Below are 15,209 nucleotides of genomic sequence, written 5' to 3'. Positions count from 1 at the left end.
AACTATCGAAAGAGCTACAACAAATTTTACTCCGAGTAAACTCATAAATATGTACGAATATCCCACGACTCTTAATTAAAATAAAAAACTAACAATACACACCTTACATTCTTCTCTGGCGATCATATTGGCAAATGCAATATTTTCGGATGGTCATCCATTAATCAAAGAGCTTTTTCCTTTCGCTAAGTATAGGATCCTAGAAGCGCCAAGTTAATTCAGCGTTCGTAAAGCTGCGTTGACGATCTCGTTACCGTGTTTGCGGTTAAAGTGCCTTAGCACTTGCGTGAATTACACTGTCGCATGCAAATTACGTCCTACGTGCTCCCCCCGTTGCGCACCAGGTTTGCCAAGTTAATCATTTTGCGAGATAGTCTTCCACGCGGACTATCGCGAGATTTTTCCTCGAACGTACTTTCTCATGATTAGAGGGAAGTTTAGAATTTCCATTAAAATTATTGGCTTATAAATTTTAATTCCATGTTATTACAGTTAAGTTGATTTTCATGGTGCATCGAACAATAGGATTCCTGTTTTATCATGAGAGAAGTTGGATGGAGTTGCTGGAGAACGACCATTTGTCTGGCTGGTATCGAGATATCCAGCTACTTGTTTATTAACTATATTAGTAGTAGTATTTACCATAAATCAATAGCAGCTTTGAGATTACAGTTAACTTATTCGTGGAGTTATCTCTTCCACTACCAGTGAATTAGGATAGTTTGTTAAGCGCGCTTAAGCGGTTTTCATCAGAGAGGAGATTCTTGAGAGCGGAGGCTGGTAGAAAGCTAGTGGATTTGTAACGAGGAATAGAGTGGTCGTTTATTGCTTTCAAATTTCGAAGCATCTGTATCCGGGAATGCTGTAAAGCTTTGCTCTTTGACGGAAGAGGATACTGGAACACTATCGGGCGGCTAATATCCTTACTTAGCGAGTCGCAAGGGAAGCGATACATCGTACCTTCCCCATCCTCGAGCACCCCCCCCCCCTCCTCCTTCCCCACCTTCCCATATGCTATACGCTACACACTCTCTCGCCGTCTTTGTAAATGCCAAGAGAGCGGTATTGATGAACAACAATTTCATTAAATTCGCGTTTACTAGCTCGTGACGTGCTTTTGCGCTAAAGCAGACTATTTTAGTCCCTGTCAATATGAACCCATCTACACGCTAATTAGCTTAACCTATGTAGCATCCCTTCTTACTTCGAATATACCAAGCTAGAATTCATTGATAACGTTTTATTCTACAAATAATTTTTAGTAACCATGCAATTTAATAAGATTTCTAATTGTCACTCTTCTAGTTGTTACGTATATGAGTCATTATGCAGGAGAAATTTATTCTCCACGATCTCTGATATAGCGTTAAAGCCTAATGCCAGTGTTAATAAATAATGTGTACATTACGTTGTAGCGACGACAGTTTCGAAAAGTTTGTCTCGTGCTTTGGGATGAGATTAAAACTGTAATGGACCTTAACTTTGTTATTTGAAGCAAATTAGCGACTGAGAAATACACTTGGGAAATAACTAATGGTAGCTAGACATGACTATAGTAGCTTAATAAATAGTTACACAGAAGAAATGTATTATCCGTGTGAATAAGCTAGGAACGATCTTGTATATGCTACTTGATTTTTCATTTTAACATAAATATTCAATCTTGTGTAAATTTTTATATGGTAAAACTGAGATGAACGACTAGTCTAACAATTTCAACTAAAACTTTCGAGCAATTAAAAAAACATATATAGAATTGGTAGCGAGTGGATCGAATTGGTAAATATTGCAGGAATTAGGACACGCAAAGCGAAGGATACAAGTGGCCATATAGTAATTCTGGAAATTCCAGGTAGATTTCTGGGATTTAACGGTTCCTCGGGGAGGGGGCGGACTTTCGAAATGGCGATTCCCGGGGTCAGGCTGATGACTTCGTTAGATGGGACAAAATGGCCGTCTCGCTTCGTCCCATGAAGAGACTAGACACCTTGTGTATATATACTACGAACGTTTCATGGTGCCACTGTGCATGGGCAACTATTGAATAAACTACGCGCCATTACCCAAGGGGCCTGTAATCCGATGCTACGTGGAAACGTGCGTTGTTGTTAGCACCGTTGCAACTAACGTAATCCAACGCGTAATCACGGGGCTTTTGCAATGAAATAAACCGTAGTTCGATAATGTTCCAATGATCGACCCTGAAACTGTTCAAGTTTCTTCGTAAAAAACCGATCAGCTGACAATAAAAAATAGTCATAAAGATTACAATTTTGCAAACTATCGATTTCTTCGGCTGATTTCGATAAAGACGCATGTTGGTTTTAAGGTGGGGTCATTTATGGGGTGTTTAGGTGATGTTTATTGGATAAACAAGGAAGGGAATAAGAGTTATAGGAAGGTGACTATTGAATGGTATATTATATGTTGTGCATCAGCTGTGTCAGTGAGGGAAGAGGAGGACTATGGAGTTGGAAGGAAAAGATAAAAGGAAGAGAGAGAGAGAGAGAGGATAGTGAGTAGGAGAGGGTGGGATGAGGTGGAGGGAGGTGAGGGAGAAAGGGTCTCGCAGTGGCTGGTGCCATTAACAGGAAACTACGCGGCACTCTCGGTGAACTAGCGGCATCGAGAGGCGCGTCGTTTTAAGTGGGTGGTACAGACGGCTCCGTGCTAGTACTTTGTACAGGCGAACCAGAATTGGTTTAAGCCCATTTTAGATATACTCTCTCTCTCTCTCTCTCTCTCTCTTTCACCCTGAGTATATTGGAGACACCGAAACATTCATCTCTTCCTCTCCATCTGTGCATATTTCGTCCTCGCTTTCTCGGTCCCTCGCTCTTCCCTCTCTTCCCATTTTTTTCTTTACTACCTCCCCCCCCCTTTACCTCTTCCTTCATTCTATCCTCTCTTCGATTTTCTGCCCTCCTCGCACAGAGAGACAGATGTTAAACCGACGAAGAAGAGGCGAAACGTTTGGTTAACGACCCCACCAAGTCATAAAAAGTCACGAGATCACCGGAGTATAAGGCTCCGCTATTAGTCCTCGATCCTGCAAAAAATGTCCACTCTCCTGGTTACTTTATACCTATTTCGGCTCACTCTACTATATTACCGCCATTATGCGCTTTAATTTGTATTCCCTGAAAATTTTATTAACCTCTTACTATCCCTGGTCTCAGCTTTCGATCCTTATTACGTTACTTTTATTTTTCATCCGCTCGTGAAAATTGCCACAATCATCAATTTCATGTTGATTTGATAATTCTTGCTTTTCACGAGTGTTTTTATTTTTACTGCTTCGATGGGCTACAGGGTTGTGGTTAATTGACATTGATGACTAAGACTCGGCGTTAGCCACTGGAAAATACGCAGATCCCACGCCAGCGATAGTGGTCGAGGAAGCTAAGCTAATACTGCAAGGTAGCAACTTTTTTTATCGTCACGAAACTCCAACCCTAATCAATAGTGTGAAGAATTACGTCATTCTTGCCATTTATAGCAAAGCCCTTTTTACGCTTATACGTCAGAAGAGGAATAATGTAATAAAATACGTGTATTTAGAATCCGAGTGTATCGCGTTTTAGAGATTACCATTTGAGAGAGAAATATTAAGTTGTCTCTTATTTTCCACGGATTTTCGAGTCGAGTTCTCCGCTAGACGAGAATCCGTCGTGATTTAGGTGGCTCCTGATAGTTGTACGTGTGGGATTAGGAAACTGGCAGTGCCGATTGCTGACGATTTACGGTATTTACAGCGATTATAGTCTTCCTGCGATTATAGTACAAAGACCTTGTCCCAACGATATCCGGACTAGCTTCTCTTCTCTTCTCGCTGACTCTTCTCTAGAGAGAGAAAGGAGTCAGGGGGGGGGGGGGGGTGGGGGATCCACAGCTGCATTATATATATATATATACCGCTCACGATAACTTTGCGGCACGTAATCATAGCTCGGCTCATCAAGCCGTATCACAGATATAATTAAATCTGCGTATCGACATGAAAAAGATTTATCGAATAAAGAGAAAGGAAAAAAGTATAGCACGTATTTTTATATACAAATCGATCAATCGAAAGAATTCATGGAGGAATCTCCAAGAACGCAAGAAGCTACACAATGAAACGCTCGTGAAGTTCCGGGCCAACTGAATTCAAGTGCGAGCCACACTCGATCGACCGGATTAGTTATTTTAATGGATTATCTCTTAGCCAAACTCTGCAGCAGGAAGCCATGTTTCCCTATCAACAAAGTATCCAGGCTTATCTTAATAAACTCTTTGGACGAGGATAGATTCATCGTTTCCTGCACTCTCACGTGATCCAGAATAATTACCGCTAGGAGGATCCTGTTTAGCGGTCGTTTGACTCGGAATAGGAAAACGCGAGGATCTGTAATCGAGGAGCAAAACGAGCTTCCATGATAAATTTCACCGGAGCTTCCAGCTTTTGGCTATAGCAGCACTCGCGAACACTCGTGCGTGACACTCCTTAATGGCTTTTCGTCTTTCCTGTTTCACGACCTTGACAAAACCTTTGGCAACATCCCTCCAGAGTCCTTATTTTCAGTTTTTCAGAATTCATGTTGCTTCATCGTAGGTAACTCGATATTTCTTCGGAGTGTCAAAGTCGAAGGTTTAATGGATTTATTATTTCTCATTATGCACTAAGACGACGTTTCGTGTGTCCTCGTTCATCCCCAGACGAACGCTTCTTGTCTCGGTCTATCCAGTGACGCGTGACGAAGCTCCCCGTTGACTCTTCATCAGCTGTCATTCTAGTACGGAGAGGGAAGTATCCACTTGTCTTGTCACCCTAGCATTAGCTACTCTATAGTGTATCGTTCGCACGAAAATAAACAATCGTTCTCCATTTGCATCATTCACCAGTTGCCAACTTCGCTTTACCCCCCCCCCCCCCATTCACAACCAAACTCTTCTCATCTAAATATACAATTGAATTCCTTTTTTCAAACCATTACCTCCAGATTTCAGTTAATCGAGTATATATATATATATATATATAGAGACCCAGAGGTAGGATAAAACTGTAACGACATTTCGTGAGTAATTATACCGACTACAAAGTCCGATAATGCGATTTCTGACAAAACTTCCACTTGATAAATATTTGATATATAATATATACCCCACTTCCTGTAACATTTATAATTACATTTCGCGTGCAGCGCGCGAGTAAATTATTTATCCGGGCAGTAACAAGTATCGAGTTCTCAATAACGGTTCATTAAGCGCAGCAATAATCCTGTTAAGTAAATTGCGACAAATTGCATGGGTGGGAAGAAAAATTTTGCAACTTCTCCGTATAGAAAATAAATTTCTACTGTATCTCTCTCTCTCTTAGTCTAGTGATAATTTTTTATTACGAGATTTGTATAATTTTAACCGACGCGTGTTCTTACCTATATAGCCGTGTAATTCATTTGGCTATATTCTAGACTCCCAATCATTTTCGTTCCGGAGAATAAAACTGGATCTTTCGACGAGGCAATCAGCATTAAGGCGTCTTCAATTTTAGCGGCTCTCCAACAATCGCAATTCTTATCACGAATCGCGTAACTTTCGCGACAAGAAATTAACGAGTTGGCTCGTGGAATCGAGAAGATAATCAAAGCTTTAAGAGGATGGGGGATAAAGACACGAGGGCAGCGCCATCTCGCGATAATTTTGCAATGACTCGTACGACAAATCCACTACACACACACACACACACACACACACATACCCACATTCGAGCCACTGTATACCTTTGACACGGAAGAAACGTCAGCTCGTGAAATGCGATACCGTTCGCTGTTTCCTTAGCTGCCGCAAATTTTTAAAGCGAACCAACTGTGAACCTTGTATAGTGGCGTAGAAAAATACGAGACAACCAATTTTATTTACTCGAAAAAGCTGCAGTAAAAACGATTTTCGATTGATCCGTCAACCGATAGCGAGTGTCTATTGTCTCAACCCCCACCCTTCTCTCGTCTACGAATCGGTTTTGCCTCACCTCATAAAACTCGGTTACACTTGTACTTTATTCCCCATTTCGCTACCCATCCCAAAATCAACCTCTGCCTTTCCCACGATTAATGCCGAAATTTATCACAGATTCCCCTCTTTCCTCTATACTTTTTTATTTTCCGAATCGGACCCAATTTCTTCCCAGGTTTCTCAACGTTTGACGGTATAAAATCGAGACGCGCAATGCGAAAGACTGGAAAAACGTGGGTCGTATAAATTAGCGCGGGTTCTCGCGCCAAGCATTTAGCATATTTGCGGTAAAAAGGGTATTCTAACGCGAGCAAATGCTTATTCAGCGGGTATTTTCTCTGATCGGGTAAATAGCGTCGTGATGCGGAATGGCTCGTAGCGAAGAATTCTACCTTAATTAGAGAACCAATACCAGTTTTGTCTCGAAGAGCGTGGCTGCAACTTAAATTCAACTTTATCGTTATTTCTATCGAATGGATTCTCCAGCAGTGGCAGCTCGCACTCGTTACGCTCCCGTTTCTCATTAACTTCGCTTTTCATCGGGATTTATGTCTCCACCCAATAATACTACGAGCTATACGAATTTCACGCGCGTTACGAGATGGAATGAAAAATAGACGTTAAAAATCATAGAAAACGAGCATTTTCGAGAGATTCGACGAAGATAACTTTTTAGCGGCTTTTAATGGCTTTGAGAGGATTTGCTATATTTGTGCCTCGCGCTTTATCTGTATAGAAATGATTTTTTTTTCAGCGTACGTAAATGCGCGTGGAAAATGTACGCTGGTGATTTACGAATGTCAGATAAACGTGTACTTGGCTTTTACTCCTGCTTTTACCCACCGCTCGTTAATGGATCGCGAATTGAACATCGTGATTCGAACTTGTACCTTTCGAAAAAAAACAATCCCCTTATCGACGTTTTCGAGATAAACAAAAGTTCCGATGATAGCGAAATGGAGCTGGCTCTTATACCACTCACCTCCATTTACAAATTTTATTTCGCAAAATTACTCTGTTCTAATGCATTCTGTGTGCTCTTTTCTATATATATATATATATATATATATATATATATATATATTCTCACTATAATTTACCTCGCTTTGATGTATCGTCACTAAATAGGCTGAGCGTGTACGCAGGTAATGACGATATTTTTATCAAATTATTTAACAAAGTCTTAATAAATCGCAAAATCGTTGCTTCTTTTATTGCGCTTAAGGGGTCTAATAAATTATGTATAAGAAAATGTAATATTTCAACGGTGTCCTTTATCTGCGTGCGAGAGCTTTAAATTGCTTAGTTTCCACACGAAGAGAGATACTGTCTCTATCATTATATATCTTCCGTACGTGAGCAAGAAATATGTAGAGAGGTGAAGATGAGAAAGTCTCGCGTACGAATGCTCCCAAAGATCCGAGGAATCCCGATCAGAATTCATATTTTATCCAAGGAACGTCGCGATTCTTTAAAAATAAACTATCCCTAATGAATTTTCTTAAAAATTATGCAAAATAATTCGACACGAATGATTTTTAAATTCCAGTCTTACAAGCTCTCATGTATACTTCTCTCCTCGTTCTCACGGTATAAAAATTTAAATAAATTGCTTAGGAATGGTTGCGTTAAAAAATAAATTTGCTATTTAAATATCGAACTTTGACGAGTCTCGCGTGGGCTTCTTCTATACGCGTGCATATATATATATATATAGTACTTAGTTTACTTTATTGGTAATGGATAAAAAAGGTCCACAACCATCCTCTTATTTTGAGCAGAAGATCTGGAGTGGTAGGGTGAATTGAAAAGAGGTCCAGTGGTGGAAAATCGACGATTTCCATTAATGAAAAATTAATATATCGTAATGTCTTATCTCGTGCGTCCCTGCATGGTCATGAATAAAAAATTGGGTTGACGCTGGTGGTTAGCTTGTTTCTCTCATTGGTTTCTGTACTCTTTGGCCTCGAAGGGTAAGGAGGATGAAATCGGAGGTCAGGGAAGAGTTTCACCAAATGTGCGCTGTAACGAACGAGTCTTTTCTGCTGAGCGGAATACAAACTGCGCATTGACTCAGCCCCTTCAACCCCCACCGAGAAGCTGGCGAAGCCCGAAGGTCCATAGCCCCCTGGCACGTGCAGACACATAGCGGGGGTGAATCTGGATTCATCCCCGAAATACGAGCCTACTTTAGTGTCGAAAACGTGTCTGCTGCTACAGTCTCCTCATTCCTGCCCTTATTTCCTTAAATTCACACTCCCACCCCCTCGGAACTACTTCCATCTATTCATCAACTGTTTCCTCTCTGTTATAATCTCTTCCACTGTATACTCTTTGACTATTTCTACATTTCTTCCCATTCTCCGTTTCTTTCCACCCCCACCCCCCTCCTCCCACTACCCTGTTTCCTATTGTCTCACTCGTACCATCATCCCTCCTTTGCACCTCGTTTATATTTAGTTCTCGCTCTCTAATTTCTCTCCATTTTCCAACGCTCTTTTCTTCTTCCCAGCTGCACAATACGTACCCCTCGTTTCTCATTATCTTCTCTTTAGTCACGCAATTATCCTGCAACTTTCCTACTATTTACCACGATCGTTACAGATTCAATCGTTGCTAGTTTCAGTTTGATTCAATCTTTTATTTATATATCTATGTATAGTATATATTCCTTTTCATTCCTCGTGACTACTGCAAGCTCAGTTGGATTTTTCATTCCCTGGCTTGCCTTTTACTTTGCGCCTTTCACCAATTCCACGATTCCTCGAGTTTACTGCTCGCTGTATTTACCGTTTCGGCTATTAAAGTTTGGCATCGCAGCTAATTCCATTACGATTAAACTTCTGTTTTCCGAATAAGCGACGCTGTTAAGGCAATTTAATCGTCCAATCAACTTTTAACTGGCGTAATATTACATTTAAGACATCGTGTGGTTGTTGTTGAATCGACAAGGATTTTTCGTTTTCAATTTCAAAACTTTGTTGCGGTAAGCATTAACTTTTAATGAAAGGTACAGAGCTAAGAGCAATGCCACAGAGACAAATGTTGCTTTTGGGAAATTTCGCATAACTTAATTTTACGATTCCAATGCGATGTACAGATTTAATTAAAAGTAATAAAAGAACGTTGCAGGGTATCTGCTCTTTTCTGCTCTGTAAAAAGTTTCTTTAATGAAATTCGCGTATTACGACAGAAACTTTTTAAAATCTGTCTGTAGCTGGAGTAAATCAGGGGAAATTAAGAAACTTCATAAGGAAAGGCGAGCGTTTTATTGCGATAATTGCTTCTTATATTTGTTTCCCTCTTTATTCCTTTTGCTTGCAGTTTTTAGTCTTGGTATACCATTGGGGGATGCGTTTTTGTTTTAATAGATTTACTGGACAGTGAATATGTCGACGCGATAAGTAAGTTGGGAAACGAATCCAAACTGCGCCTGCTTCCTGCCGGAAATGTGACATGAAGTATAACCCTGACCACCTTTTCGCACCCCAAATGATGACCAGTGTCCCGTGAAAAGGACATCGCTCACGATGATTGTTTAATCAAAAGTTCAAACTGTGCAACCCTCGTACTCTTTCATGACTCCCCACAGAGATTTTCAACCTCGTTCGCTTAATGAAAAATCACTGCCTATTGCTTGCTTGCTCTCTCCCTCTCTCTCTTGCTCATCGCAATTATTAAAGTTCATAAATTAATTGAAGACTTTGTTGAACTCAGCCTCTCGTTTACTTTGAATGTAATTTTTCAAATTTAAATCGAGTAAAGCATCGTTATAATGTTATTATATTTTAGTTGAAATAAGACTCCATTCACGAAACTATTATATTATCTTTTGATAAGGCAGAGCGAGCAACTATATATATATATATATATATATATATATATGCAAAATGTTATTTCCCATCCAAGATTAAGATTGAGTTGGCGAAATAATGAAAGAAAAGCTCGTATCGGCGTTTTTTGTTACCCGATATCACGTAGGTGTTTGCGTTTAATTTAATCGTAAATGTTAAATATTTGACATGGAGCGCTGTATTAATCATGGAGGAATAACAAACGGGAATCCTCCGGAGGGTCTTTTCATTGGTGGCTGGCACGCGGTGCTTCTGGACTCTCAAAGTTGATTAGATTGAATGCCGCCATCTTGGATTAAGATGCCGAAGAATTCCAAAACTTTACGAAGCTGGGAGAGAAGATTTATAATTCGTTTTAGAAATTTGAAGATTACCACCATAAGCGGTGCTAGAGTTGGCCGAGATAGTTGGGTAATTTGTCTGCACCTAAGTCATTAACCCCAAAGATAGAGGGATACGACACAGGAGAATGAAAATTAAGTGAGAACGAGAACCATAAAAATATTAACATCAAAGAACGCTACTATAGCTGAGAAATTTTCCAGAGCATCAACTATACGATACCTGAAAGCTCTTCCTCTTACCAACCCCCCCCCCCCTCCCCCTCCTTTACTAATACATCGCCAATTTTCCGACATAGATGATAAAACACTTTCGTATCAAGCTCGACAAATTATTTAAGGTTATTCAGTATGCAATAGTATATTAATATTAATTACAATAATTGAAATTGATTATTAATCATTCGAGAGTTTTGCTGTATAGAATTTAATCAGATGGAAAACACAAAAAGTTAATAGAAATAAAGCATTCGTAATTATTTACTCGATTTCTATCGAAATTCTTGAAATTTATGATATTCGGCAATTTGGGAAATGAAATTTGGTCAGGATCGATATTCGCCATTAGGAATATAAGTGTTAAAGCTATATTTCTTGGTATCATTAATTATTCCAACTGTAACGATTTGTCGAGATTGGCTGGTAATTCGCTGGATAGTAATTCGCACTGTGTGGCCGTTTGAAAAGCAGCAATTACGCGGGTCACGATGAGGCGCGTCCAACCGAAAAGTGGCCACTGATTCTCGCTCGTATTCCAATTCGTTTTTATTACCCGCTTCGAGCCGTGTTAAAACCGCTGACCTTGAACCTGTATCTAAAAACCAGAACTTTTGTTTTCGATGCTTTCGCTTTCTGGGAAAATCAAAGGAAAATTTGTTTCGCGAACGTATATAGAGCAATTTCTGCCAGATTTGAGAGAGGAAAAGGTAGAATTTTTTCAAGGGAGGTAAAATGTAATGGAACGGGAATAGAGGAATGGGGAGGGGGGTGAATGAAAAATTGCGCGAAATGCATGAAACGTGGTATAGCGTGGTGCGTGTCGGATACGGAGATGCGACCCCTCGATCGTCCAGTCGCTACCGGAGGAAGTGATTATAGATTACATCCTGGACCCGTGAGCCCTAGGCGTGTGTATGCTAAATCGAACTCGTCGTTCGCACACACACACGCTCGCCAAACTATCAGCCTCTTTAATTTTCCAAATCATCCTCGACAAATCGATAATTAAATTGTGATATTAATCTTCCTACTATTATTATACTCTAGCCTAGAAAGTATTCGATAAAACCACCATTTTTCAATAGTTGCTTCGTGTAAACTATCACAGTTATCCAACACTTCTGCTCTAAATTTAAAGTTTTATTAGAAAAGAGACAAATTTTTGTGCAATCCATTCGTTTCATCTAATAGTATATTATTATTACCAGGCAAGATAGTCTTTCACGTTAGCCGAAGAATTCTTCGGAATCCAGCGAAACTAGGAATTGGCAGATATATGTGGGTCGTTCCTAGAATACGCGATTTACTGCGGAGTTTTAATACGAGAATAGCTTCACGTGATTTCCGAGAGATTTAGATTGTATATGGAATCTGGTATAGCAAGATTCGTTAAAAGGTTTTAATAATTTCTACATTGAACTCTCATTGAAATAGCTCACGAATTTATCGAATGGAGTTGCCAGGTTTCAAGAATTTTTAACTTTACATTAACGATTTTTTATATTTTTTTTAATACAAGTAAAACAAAATTTTAGCTGGGTCGGAAAGTAATGTTGTTACTATGCTGTCAATATTACGTAAAAAAATTATGATATAAGCTTAAAAATATTTTTCATAAGAATTTGAGAGCTTTTAACGTTAATTATAGAACTATATATGTTTCCATGTTTATATACCATGGGAAATTGTGTAATTAGTTAAAGGTCTAATTTATACGTAATGTTTTCTCGTGAATGGTGAGCATGAAAATCAAAGTATAATATTATTGCTAATTTTTAATATACGGGCAGCCGGGGTAGACAATTTGTACCAATCGAGAAAACTTGGATAGCTATATAACAGAGCGAAGATAAGAGGATAGCGAGATAACATCGTCTTGAAAATTTATTCGTAACCGGTTCGATCGGTATTTGCAATATGAGATTTTTAAGCCCTTTGGCCACGATTCTTATCTATCTTGAGAATCGGCTTAACAAGTTGGAGTAGCTGTGGAAATTCGCGCCAACTACCCCACCTTTTCCTTTCATTCTACTCCCACTAATTTCACTCTTTCGCGAGTAACGTCACGACGGATAATAATCTGAAAGGAGAAATGAAAATTGATACCAGTAGAGGAGACAATTTGTACCCAGACCGAGTAACGCACAAGCATCTCAGTACACAATAACTTTTGCCAATTGAAATCATATATATATATATATATAGAAAACAAAAACGTGAACCAAAGCTAAATTTATTAATCCACACATTTCCAGTCTTAACAATATTATATGCATTAATCTAAAATTTACGTTCGATAAATACGAATAGAAAGAGGTCGAATTTCAAGTTCCATTTCACAACGGATTTATCGATAATAATTTAACGATGGTGCTCGGGAAAATCGATGGAAGCTTTTGGACTAACGAGAAGATAAATTTTCGGAGTCTGGTTGTAAAAAGGTGGAAACTATCGGTCCATCAAGGTCAGCAGTAACCTTTGGTATTATTGGCAAAAAAATCGGGCCGCATCCCCTTTGCGGAAGTTCGAGGGAGGCGATCGGTGTAATTCGAGCGGATAATGGTCAGAGGGGTGGAAAACAAAAATACGAGCGTTGGTTCGCGATTTCTCTGCGAGTGGACCTCCCCCCTCTCCCCTCTGCTGCACTTCTTCACCGACATCTTGCGGAGCTCCAGCGCGAGTTGGAGCGCTGTAAGGAGGACAGATAAAGGAACCAGGGGGTGATTAGGGGTTGAAAAGGGGTGGCAATGGAGAGGAATCAGTACAAGTGGAAGTGGACCCTAGTCCTTCGCGTGCGGTGTGTTTCGTGAGAGATAGAGAGGCTCTCCACCACAATGTCCTAGGACCTATATAGGACTACATACCAATATACACAAAGATTCTATTATATCCATGCGAACCATCCCCACTATAATAGCGCAAGCACTATCACCATCAACGTGTAACACGGTTCGATCTTCGTCGGCTGGTCTCGACTAACTTCGCCTTTGAAACAGCGATGTAATTTTCTCGATTCATCATAAAATTCCACAGGCAAATTCAACCCGAATCTTATTCTTAGCTGACCGAACCGGTCCAAATCAGAATTGCAATAATCGCTCGAAGAAACTGCGAAAGTTTTCCTGCATTCCTCTCGGATCTCTTTAACATCCTACCTTAATTCGGACTTGAATACTTTGCTTTCATTCTATACAAAATTTGTATATGTATTTGTTTAGAAAAAATAAAAAATATTTAACACTACATATAATAATTCTAACGTTATTTAATAGATTTTTATAAATAATTATTTATATAAATTTATAAAGGATTGGATAAAATTGATGTTAGACAATTGTATTAAAAATGAAATTTTAATAAAGAAATTGTTTATATCGAATAAAGCGGTGGTCGAAGCTAGCCGAAGCTTACCGACGTAAACCGATGTCTTTAGAGTAGTGTGCGCACGGTGAGTGGGGGGGACGTTCTCACACGGATGGGGGCAGGGATCCGCGTATTGGTACTTCCCCCCGGCTGCATGGTGGGGAGGCAGAAATCCTCATTTCTGGCACCACTCGAATCCAGTCGTACCGCGAACGCCACGCAGTGTGCTTCGTGTATCCGTGATCTTTCCAATCCCTATCAAACACCTTCGCGATTTAATTTTTGCTCTCTACGAGAACGTACGATTCTTTTTATTTCCCTCCTCCTCCTCCTCCTCCTCCTCCTCTTTCAGCCACATTCTCTCTTCCCTTCCAAACAACTCATCCTTCTCAAACGACAAACACACATACACACACAGTCCTCGTAAACCGTCCATCTCTTTTACTCTCTCAAGTGCACCGCGAGACGGATCAAGTTTTGAAACCAGGTGAAGTTTCAGCCCGGATGGAGGAAGAGAGAAATCGGGGGTTGCCGGATTCCCACTGACAGCGTCCGGACAAAAGGACGAGGCCCTTATTTCGTGCGTGTGTGTGCGCGCGCGTGACACACGCGCTACTCTCTCCCGTTCCTCGACAAGGGGTGGGAAAGAGAGAGAGAGAAGAGAGAGGGGCGGAAAGCAACTGTTTCCGAGTGAGCGTCCTGCATGGATTTTTCGGCGCGTGTTTGCTTCCTCCTTTTTTGTGCGGTCACTACTGTTTAATAAAAAGTGAAGTTGTCCAATCAAAAGGCTTTTTCGCAGGAGTAAGAATATATTTATCGCAGAGGGTGAGTGAGAGGGACGAACGAGAGCGATAGCGAAGGGATGAATGTGCGGGGCTCGATGAGAGTATTCAGGGAAAAGAACTTTCGAAGGATTACATATTTTGCTGATTAAGGGGTTATGGATGTGCGTGGGTGCGTGCATGTGTGTGTGTGTGAGTCAATGAAAGTTTGCTATTACAGGAGAAAATATCGAAGGCGCGGGAATATAAGGAAAGGATGTATTTAAGGGTGCATGTGTGTACGAGAGAAGAATACAAGAGTGTATGTGTGTGTGTGTAAATAGGAAAACTGTACATGACGCGTGAACAAATTAACCAAAGGATATATAGAACACCATTAAAGAAAGCAATTTGAGAAGCGTAGAAGCAAAGGAATTTCGTTCGTTTAAAGGGGATAAAAGAAGTTTCGGTATTAGCAGAATGAGAAAAAAAGGAAATAATAGTCGCGTAGCTCAGCAGGAAATTTGGAAAAAATTAATTACAAGTCAATTTGCATAAGCAAAGTATTTTAGCTTTTCTCGTTTAACGAAGGATAGAATCAAGGACAGTATTAGCCTAGGAGTGGCGGGTGGTATCGAGCGCACGAGTGGATGAATGTTTGGTCGGTGTGAATGGAG

At 40.1% G+C, this 15,209-nt stretch overlaps 1 protein-coding gene across 5 annotated transcripts in view; it reads left to right on the top strand.

Moving 5' to 3' along the window:
- Window positions 1-13,985: 13,985 nt before the first annotated feature.
- Window positions 13,986-15,209, top strand: part of LOC136772379 (collagen alpha chain CG42342) — a 138,891-nt gene continuing 137,667 nt past the window's right edge. For all 5 annotated transcript variants that reach the window (XM_066725322.1, XM_066725321.1, XM_066725323.1 and 2 more), the window contains exon 1: window positions 13,986-14,596. The gene's annotated coding sequence lies outside the window, so the exon portion shown is untranslated. The remainder of the gene's footprint in view (window positions 14,597-15,209) is intronic.

Source organism: Prorops nasuta, unplaced genomic scaffold (assembly GCF_024137725.1).
Source record: "Prorops nasuta isolate Cenicafe-Biocafe unplaced genomic scaffold, Cenicafe_Pnas_1.2 PNAS00004, whole genome shotgun sequence".
Classification (NCBI taxonomy): domain Eukaryota; kingdom Metazoa; phylum Arthropoda; class Insecta; order Hymenoptera; family Bethylidae; genus Prorops; species Prorops nasuta.
This window is presented reverse-complemented; position numbering and strand designations above follow the sequence as displayed.